The sequence below is a fragment of the Mastomys coucha genome, unplaced genomic scaffold, assembly GCF_008632895.1.
Source record: "Mastomys coucha isolate ucsf_1 unplaced genomic scaffold, UCSF_Mcou_1 pScaffold21, whole genome shotgun sequence".
NCBI classification, from domain to species: domain Eukaryota; kingdom Metazoa; phylum Chordata; class Mammalia; order Rodentia; family Muridae; genus Mastomys; species Mastomys coucha.
In genome coordinates this window covers 72875024-72884785 of record NW_022196904.1, presented here as the reverse complement: position 1 = coordinate 72884785, position 9762 = coordinate 72875024, and positions in this window count along the sequence as shown.

The following is a 9762-nucleotide window of genomic DNA, read 5'->3' as shown; positions in this document are numbered from 1 at the left end:
AAGAAGAAGAAGAAGAAGAAGAAGAAGAAGAAGAAGAAGAAGAAGAAGAAAGAAGAAAGAAGAAGAAAGAAGAAGAAGAAGAAAGATCAAGACTAAACCTTGAAAGGGGGGCTAGGAATGAATACTTGTTACTTGTCACCTTTACTCAATCATGGTAACAAAATCAAGAAATGGAAACATTGTAAATAAAGGGCTGGCAGCAATGCAGAAGCTGCCATGCAGAGTGCTTTGAGGACCAAGTGGAAACATTGAAGCAGGACTGGACACATTCATGCTATTCTCACAGCAGGAGATGGCAGTGCAGACTGCCTGGCCAGAGGACCCTGGAGATGGAGCCCATGAGTCTTTTAAGTGAAGTCCAAGATGTCTTCAGAGGAGGTATTGGAAGAGAGATTTGAAAGGTGATTTATACACAGATTAGGCAGAGCCCAGATGCTGAAGGAAAGAAAAGGGTAGGATATTCAGTATTGTGTGTGATTGCAAGCGAAACCAAGACCATCTGAGAGATTGCAAATGAGTTGCTTCTAACAAGGCTGTAAGTACAGGTGTAGCAGATGAAGCAGGAAAGATAGCAGGGAAACAACAACACAAGCAAAACCATGATACCTTGCACCAGGTATGCTTCCACACATCCAGGCTACCAGGTGAGGCGACAGAGCTGGCTAAACTCCTGTGGGAACATCTACTCACCTCTTCTCATGGCTCAAAATAGCAAGATGCTTTTGCAAGATTCTGACTGTAAAATTAATAATGCTCATTACAGATGGTTTTGAAAATATAAAACAACTTTTTCCCACTTTCAATTAAGAAGGGCTCCCTTCATAATAGCCTCATTATCTCGCTTGTCAAGCTAATTGAAGGGCTGGTTAGCAGAACATTGAGTTGCTTAACTCCCTGCAGTCTTCCCCTTGGACTTTGCATCCCATGGCTGAGGAATAGCCAGCACCCTGCAGAAGGTCCTAGCACCTCATCCAGGCTTGATCCCTACTGCATCATTCTCTCCAGGAGACAAAAGACCCATCATGGTGTGCCACATTGCTGGTTCCCTAAAGATGACCCAGTTTTAAAGTAATACATCTTGTTGGTGATTTAGAAAACAGAAACTTTTGAGAGGAGGAGATGACTCAGTGGGTAAAGCGCTTGCTGCACAACCATGAGGACATGAATTCAAGTCTTCAGAACCTGTGCAAGGTCAGGCATGTTCCATATCTGTAATCTTGGTGCTCCTCAAAGTAGCAAGGAAGCAGATGGGGAAATCCACAGAAATTTGGGGGCCTGCTAGTCAAACACGAGACCCTACCTCAAACAACGTGGATGGCAAAGACAGATACACAAGGTCCGCTGACTTCTTATGTGCTATGGCACTCTAGCACCCACAATGACACCACACAGGAATACACACTGGGGGGGCAGTGAGGGAGGGAGAGGGACAGATGGGGAGGGTGGGAGAAGAAGAGATGGGAGAGGAAGAGAATACACAGAGTCTAGAGCTTTAAAATAAGACCCTTCAGGTTTGGTTCCTGCCTCAATCCTTACCAAGCACCACTTTCCTAGCTCAAAGGCCCCCGGTTGCTTTGCTCATCAGTCACACCAGGACTGGGTCCAGTGCATGCACACTGGGCTGCAGTTACCCAGGTGAGCCTGATGAGCCACTGAGGAAAGCTTTCCATCACTGGGCGTGCTTACTCGCTTGACACTCAGCAGAAGGGGCCCCAGAGGGAAACAGTGCTGCTAAAGCCCCAAAGCTGGGATCCCCTCATTAGTGCTGTACTCACCCCATTGTTCTTTGAATAGATTGGTCCCCTGGCGCTTTGGAGATGCCTTACTCTCAGACATAAGTGCTGGCTTCTTTTCTTCCAGTGACAGATTGGTTCAGGGAGCTGAAGCAGAACTCCAAAGTTGGACTTTGATTCAGCTGCGGTGGCCATTAGGGAAGATTTTACAGAGTGGAAATGGGGCTCATCAGTTCACTCACACAGAAAAGCTTGCTTGTCTTTGGGGGGAGTGCCTATTTCTGACTTTTAAGATATTGCTGTATGTCAGTGTTAAAGTAAGGGGTCTTTCATCATCTTCAAGATGAGTTTTAAGAGAAATAGAAGAGCAACAATTCTGTTTAATGGACCAAGTGAAGGTTCTGATTGTCTCAAGACACTAGCCTTGACCGTGTGTCATCAATACACTTATTAAAGACACAAGGAGGGTGGTGGAGAGGGCTTAATAAGTAAAAACACTTGCCACCAAGCACAATGGCCTGAATTCCATCCCCAGGATCCATATGTTATTCTCTGGCTTATCGTACTTGTGTCATGCCTGTGCATACGCATACATGCAATAAAGAAAAATAATTTTTAAAAGTGACAATCATGAGGAAAGTAGAAGAGGGAGATGTATTCAATGTGGCCATAGAGCAAGTAAAGGGGTCCAGGAACCCAAAATCCATATTTAGGGCCCTGACATGAGATTTAGCATTGGCTGAAAGATGAGGTGGCTCAATCTTTGCCACTGTCTTAGGTTTTCACTGTTGTGAGCAGACACCATGATCAAGACAAGTCTTATAAAGGACAACATTTAATTGGGGCTGGCTTACAAGGTTCAGAGATTCAGCCCATTATCATCCAGGTGGGAGCATGGCAGCATCCAGGCAGGCATGGTGCAGGAGGAGCTGAGAGTTCTACATCTTCATCTGAAGGCTGATAGTAGAAGGTTGCTAGTAGAAGCCCATGCCCACAGTGACACTGCTACTCCAACAAGGCCACACCTACTCCAACAAGGCCACACCTCCAAATAGAACCACTCCCTGGACCAAGCATATTCCAATCATGATATTCTACTCCTTGGCCCCTATAGGTTTGTTCAAACATATGAGTCTATGGTGGGGCATATACGTTTAGTCCAACTTCAAAACTCCCCATAGTCTATAGCAGTCTCAACAATGTTAAAAGTTCAAAGTCTCTTCTGAGATCCATCCAATCACTTAAATGTAATACCCAAAGGAAGACAGGAAAACAGCTGGGCAAACTCCAAACTCTGCATCTCTATATCTGATGTCAAAGTGGTCTTCAGATCTCCAACTCCTTTTTCACCTTTATTGACTGCAACAAACTTCTCCTGGCCTGGTTCCACTCCCTGTTAGCAGCTTTCCTCAGCAGAGAGACCACGGCTCTGGCGTCTCTAATATCTTGGAGTCTCCAAAGCAACTTCATTGTTACAGCTTCTTGTTTAAATGTCTAGGATCCACACATGATCTTCTGGGTTTCTCCAAAGGGCATCACTTCTCCAGCTCAACCCACTGTAGCACTCTAAGCTCATGTTGATCCTCTACACTGTTATTGCTGTTCTTGGTGATCAACCCATGGTTCTGGCATCTCCAAAATGTAGGGTCTTCCACTGCAACTAGGCTACACCAATAGTCTCTCACAGGCTCTCTTCATGGTACCAAGCCTCAACTCCTTTTCATGACCCCTTCAGTCCTGAACCATCAACTGCAACTGAGGCTACACCTTCACCAATGGCCTTCCATGGCCTCTCACAGTGTCAAGCCTCGGCTATTCTTCATGACCCCTTCATGCCTTCAAAACTAGTACCACCTGGGTGACTCTTACACATTACAAAGTACAGATGCAGCACAAGGTACAACTGCAGCTACCTCTGGAACACTGCTTCTTTGTGCTGTCAGAAAACACTTCCCAGAAGATGTCACCTCAGTGATGATCACTTCTTAATCTTCACTAATTTCTTAGCTCCAGCTAACCAGCATCAATTGTCCCAGTAGTCCTTTCTATTTTTCACTCTAAAGCCAGAGAGAGCCACATGGCCAAAGCTGCCGTGTTCTGCTGCTTCCTTGGGCTGGAACATGCGCCCCCCTCCCTTATTCTATTACCAGCTTTCTGTTTTCCAGCTCTCTCTTTGCCTAAGCTTGGCTTTCCTGGCACTTGCTCTGTAGATTGACCTTGAACTCAGAGATCTGCATGGCTCTGTCTCTTGTAATGCTGGGATTAAGGGCATGTGCCACCATGCCTGGATTTAAACTTTTCTTCACCTAGAGCCTGCTTTGTTCCAGGCTGGCCTTGAACTCAGAGATATGCTTGGCTTTATCTCCTGGAATTAAAGGTGTGTACCACCATGCCTAGATCTAAATTTAGCTGGGTAGGATCTTGCCCCAAATTCCCACTGCCTTAATCTGACATCTCCTAGAACACAGGATTAGGCTCCATTTCACTTCCTGGTGTTCCTTTAATACTTGAACCATATATTTTATATTTTTTCCTTCCTCAGCTTGCTACACTTGTTTAAAATGCTCTTCATGAGACTTAACTAGAGAACAAAGTCTCTACTTATAAAGGACAACATTTAATTGGGGTTGGCTTACAGGTTCAGAGGTTCATTCCATTATCATCAAGGTGGGAGCATGGCAGCATCTAAGCAGGCATGGTACAGGCATAGCTGAGAGTTCTACATCTTCATCTGAAGGTTGCTAGTGGAAGCCTACACCCACAGTGGCACACCTACTCCAATAAGGCCACACCTCCAAATAGTACCAGTCCCTGGGCCAAGCATATTCAAATCATGACAGCCACTCTGGGGTTGTATTTGTCCCCAGTGTCTTTTGGGTTATGCTTCATTCTCTCACAAATCACCATTCTTCATCTATATCTATGTGTAGTTCACCAGTTCAAATATCTGGTAAAGATTTCCAGAATTCCAGAGTCACAATGTCTATGTTTATTATTATTATTATAACAATCTGATTCAGCTTGGGTCCCACTAGCTATAGCCAAGAGATGGGTAGACTGGTCCCCATGTCCCCCAGTGTGGTTGGGTGCTGATTCTTGCTTCTCAACTATGCCATCTGAACTGCTTTATTTCATAGTGTCTGTGTCGTTTTTCTTGTTACTGTGACCAAGAAGTAACTTAAGGGAGAAAGTGCTTATCTTGGCTGTGGTATAAGGTGAGATACAGTTTATCATCTGAGGGAAGGCATGGCAACAAGAGTGTGAGGTGGCTGGAAACGTTGTATCAGCAAGAATAAGAAAGCAGGGAGTAGACAAGCAGTGGGATTGGTCTGTGACACCTCAAGGCCTGCCTCTTGTGACTTACTTTCTCCAGCAAGGTTCTATCTCCTAAAGGTCTCAACTTACCCAGACAGCATCACGCACTGGAAACCAAGCAATCACACATGTAAGTCTATGGGGCAACATTTCACTCTCTGTAACAGTCACACACTTCTGCATCCTTTATCTTCACACTGAGATGACTATTGCTGGAGAAACACATGCTAATTTTGCCTGTCCAGTGTCTATTGCTCCTTCTAGCTTTGAATCCCTTTTTTTCTTTTGGAAACACTGCATAATACCCATATGGCCTAGGCAAGCTTCCACTCTCCCACCTGCCTGTTTAGAGTCACAATGATTTGTTAGAATTTGACTCAGTCACCAAACAGAGCCAATGGAAGTCTTAGCTAGGAGTTTTGCTGCTTCTATCGGGAAAAGGAATGCTCTCTTTCTGCTGCCAAATTTAAGCCTAGTTCTGCTGGTGACTGTCTTGGGTGGTCCCTAACATAAAACCAAATCCAGGGAAAAGAAGACAGAGGTAAGAAGTAGAAACAAATGGTGGAGCCCATAGCTAAAGGAATAACTAAAGGTGACCAGATCTGCAGTGAGTGCTGAAATAATCTTTTTATTCCTTTACTTTTTCACTTTTATCTATCACACATGGAACAGTTATATAAGGGCATATTCATATTGATATATTATACATTATGTTTATTACATTTTCCATGTCCAAACCTCTCCCTTCTTACTCGCCTCGACATATTTAGTCTACTTTGTTCCATACTCAGTTTCTCTCCTACTTTCAGGGTGTGTGTGTGTGTGTGTGTGTGTGTGTGTGTGTGTTCATGATTTTGTATATCTACATAAAACAAGAAGTCAGGGCCATTAAGATGGCTCAGCTGGCAAAGATGCTTGTCACTAAGCCTGACAAACTGAATTCTGTCTCTGAACCTACAGAGTGAAAGAAGCACCTAACTCCTACAAATTGCCACATGTGTGTTGTGAAGTGTGTGCACCCTTTATATGAACACACAAAAAATTACTGTCATTTTTCATATGAATTTGGAAATCACAAATGAGAGAAAACATATACTATTTGTGTTTAAGAAACGGAATTAATTTCTATAATATGATTGTCCTCGGTTGTACCCATGATATGACTTTGTTACTCTTTGTGGCTGAAAAGCTTGCATTGTGTACAGTTAGCATATTAGACATTCTTCTGTTGATAGACAGCTAGGTCGGTTCCACAGCTTAGTTACTGTGAATAGCACTATAGTCAACATTGTTGTAAAACTATCTCTGGGATGTGTTAAAGTCCTTTAGGCAAATACCTGGGAGTTGTATAGCTGGCCCATGTGGTAGATCTAGTCTTTGTTTTTACTTTTGTTTTTTTTTTAAACCACCAGTTTGCAACCCCACCAGCAATGTTTAAGGGTTCTCTATTTTCTTCTACATTTTTTTGCCAGTGTTATGCATTTCTTGACTGCTGTTCTGTCTGGGTGATATGGAATCTCAGTGTAGTTTCAACTTATATTTCCCTTATGACTAGCGATGCTGAACATTGTATATGTATGTGTATGTATGTGTGTGTGTGTTTGTGTTTGTGTGTGTGTGTGTGTGTGTCTATGTGTATATGCCATTTGTACTTCTTCCTTGAGAACTTTCTGTTATTTTCATTAGCCCATTATTTGATTAGGTTATTTGATTTGTTGTTTTATCTTTTTGAGCATTCTTTGTATATTTGGGATGTTAATCCTTTGTCAGATGTCTAGCTAGTAACAGTTTCTTTCCTTTATTGTGTACAAAAGTTCTATTTCTACTTTTTTATTTTTCCCTTTAAGACAATGGTGAGTTGGCTTTTGTGCTTATACACAATCCAATGAATAAACAAAGCCCTTTTTAGGGGCTAAAGTACTTTAACTCCCTAATCTGTAGGCGATGGACTCTTTTATTCTCCTGGCTGCTTTGAGTAAAAGTTCTATGGGTCAAATGGAGGCTGGAACATTCCTTGATGTCTTAGCTACTCTTCCGTTGCTGTGATAAAACACCAGGAGCAAGGCAACTTATAGGATGGAGGGTTTATTTATGGCTCCAGAGAGTCCATAACAGCAAGGGAGTCATGGCAGGTGGAGCAGGAAACTGAGGCATCATCACATCTCCAGTGACAAGCATGAAGCACCACAGGTGAACTAGAAGTTGGATGAAGCTATAAAGTCCCCCAAACCACCCTCAAACCTTCTCAAAAGTGCCAGTAACTGGGGACAAAGTATTCAGATACCTGAGGTATTGGAAACAGTTTTCATTCAAAGCTCCATACATAGTCCCCTTCAGAAAACTACACAATTGCAGCTGACTGCTTTGACTCCTGTAGATGCAGCCTTAACCAGAGCTGTTGCTCTCACAAGCCTTGCTGAATATTAGCTGACCCTGCTGCAATTTCAGACTGCCAGGGCCTAGGGCAAGCACTTCCTCAGCAGCAGGCTTACTGGAAGCCTAAGGTGACTAGTGCAAAGACCAATCAGCACTTATAAGCCAGATGTGTGGTGATGCAAACCTTCATTTGCATGCGAGGTACACGTGATCAGTTTGAACGCTCTTTCTTGGGGAATATAAACTGGCTTTTTATGTTTCATTGTTCGCTTAGCTGGGAGACAGTTCTCCTGGACCACTCTTAGACACAATAAAAGGTTACGCCCAGGACATTTCTTGCTTGAATTTAGCAATGTGAATTGAGTGGGAACAAGAAGCAGCAGGGAGGGCCCCCGGTAGCAGAGACAGCTGAGCAGCCACAGGCTAAGTTACACAAGTGGTGAGGCAGCAGCTGACAAAGAGGCAGAGCTGCTGCAGATGCAGCGGCAGCTGAACAGAGGGATGGCCAGGACAAATGCAGGAGGGAAGACAGAAGCAGAGAGGAGAAAGAGCTGAGGCTGAGGAAGGAGAAAAGGTTGCAAAGGACTGTAGAAGAGACACTGCTGCCCTCTTAATTTGGCAAAGTTGCAGAGAATGAAGCCTGGGAACAATGACACTGGTTACTACCAAAGGCTGGGAATTCCAATCCAGTAGCCCAGCCAGAAGCAAAGGCTGAAGTAAGTGTCTGCAGAACTGAGGAACCTTGACCTAGGCCTGCTAAGCAGCTATAGTGCATCAGGGATGCCTGAGACCTGAGACCTGAGAGCTGTAACACTAGCAGCTGCATCCACTTCTGTCCACTGCCGCCTTCCCTGCCCGATGCTATCAAACGCCAAGGGACACCGAAGCTGCCAAAACCAGAGCTTGAGAGTATCTTATGTCCTAAGATCTCTATCCAAGTAGAGCCCAAGAATCTCAGCCAGCTGTCGGGAACAGTTTTACTCGATTTAATTTCAGCATCTCCTTTTTATTAGCTTTAAAGTTATTATTATTATTATTATTATTATTATTATTATTATTATTAATGATTATAAAAACCTGTTGTGGAGGGCTGGGGAGATGGCTCAGTAGGTAAGAGTGCTTGCTGCTCTTCCAGAGAATCCATGTTTGGTTCCCAGCACCTACACAGGACAGATCACAACTTCCTATCACTGTAGCTCTAGCGGGTATCCTTTAATTTCTTCTGACCTCTAAGGCACATACACACACACAAATAAAAAGAAAATTGTTCCTTAAAAATCTGTTACCCAGCTAATGAAGCAGAAGAACATGTCATAAGCAGGAACCCTCGTTCAACACTTAGCTTTCTCCAGCCACAGAAAGTCTTTCATCTTCGACAAGCTCTTTTGGAGATCTTTTTCTGTGTAAATGCACACATAACCACCACGAGACTCACCACATAGAGCACTAATCTACAACTTTAAAAAAAAAATTAAATGTAGCTATCTGTTCACCCAATGTACACATATGTAGCTCACTCTCTTTTTGTCAAGCTGTCTGTCACATGTTATTATATGTTTGATAATTTAACAATTAATTCTTTACAGGAGAGATTTGCATTGCCAGCAGTGTTCATGATTATGGGAAATGATGCTGAGTGGATGTGAACAGTCCCAGGCTGGATGGCTCATGTACACCTATCGAACACTTACTATCATCAATACTTCTTCCCCAAAGTCCAGTGGGTCCTTCGCAATAAACATGCATGGTAAATAATCAACGCAAGTATCTCAGTTACTTTTTTAATGTTCGGACACCATGACTGAAGCAATACATAAAAGAAAGTGTTTAATTTGTGGCTCATGGTTCCAGAGGGTTAGAGTCCATGACCATCTTGGTGGGGAGCATGGCGGTAGGTAGCAGTGGACAAGTAGACACAACACTGCAACAGTAGTTGGAAGCTTACATCTTGACCCACAAGCAGGAGACAGAACGCTAACTGGGAATGGCACAGGCTTTTGAAACCTCAAAGCTCACCCCAGTGAGACACCTCCTCCAATGAAACCACCCCTCCTAACCCTTCCTAAACAGTTCCACCAAGTTTAGGAAATATATGAGCCTATGGGGACATTTTCATTCAAGCCATGACAGTGAGTGATGAGCTCAATGTTCACTGTCCCTTCCTCAGCTGTGTTGGATATTAGCTTGATCCTTGCACTTTGTTTGTTTGAGATGAGGTCTGGCTGTGTGGCCATGCTCCCTTGAACTCAAAGGCTCATGAGGTCTTCCTGCCTCAGCCACCTCAGGTAATCTTTATGATTGACTCCAGATCCCATCCCATGAGTGTTGGTGTGTGAGA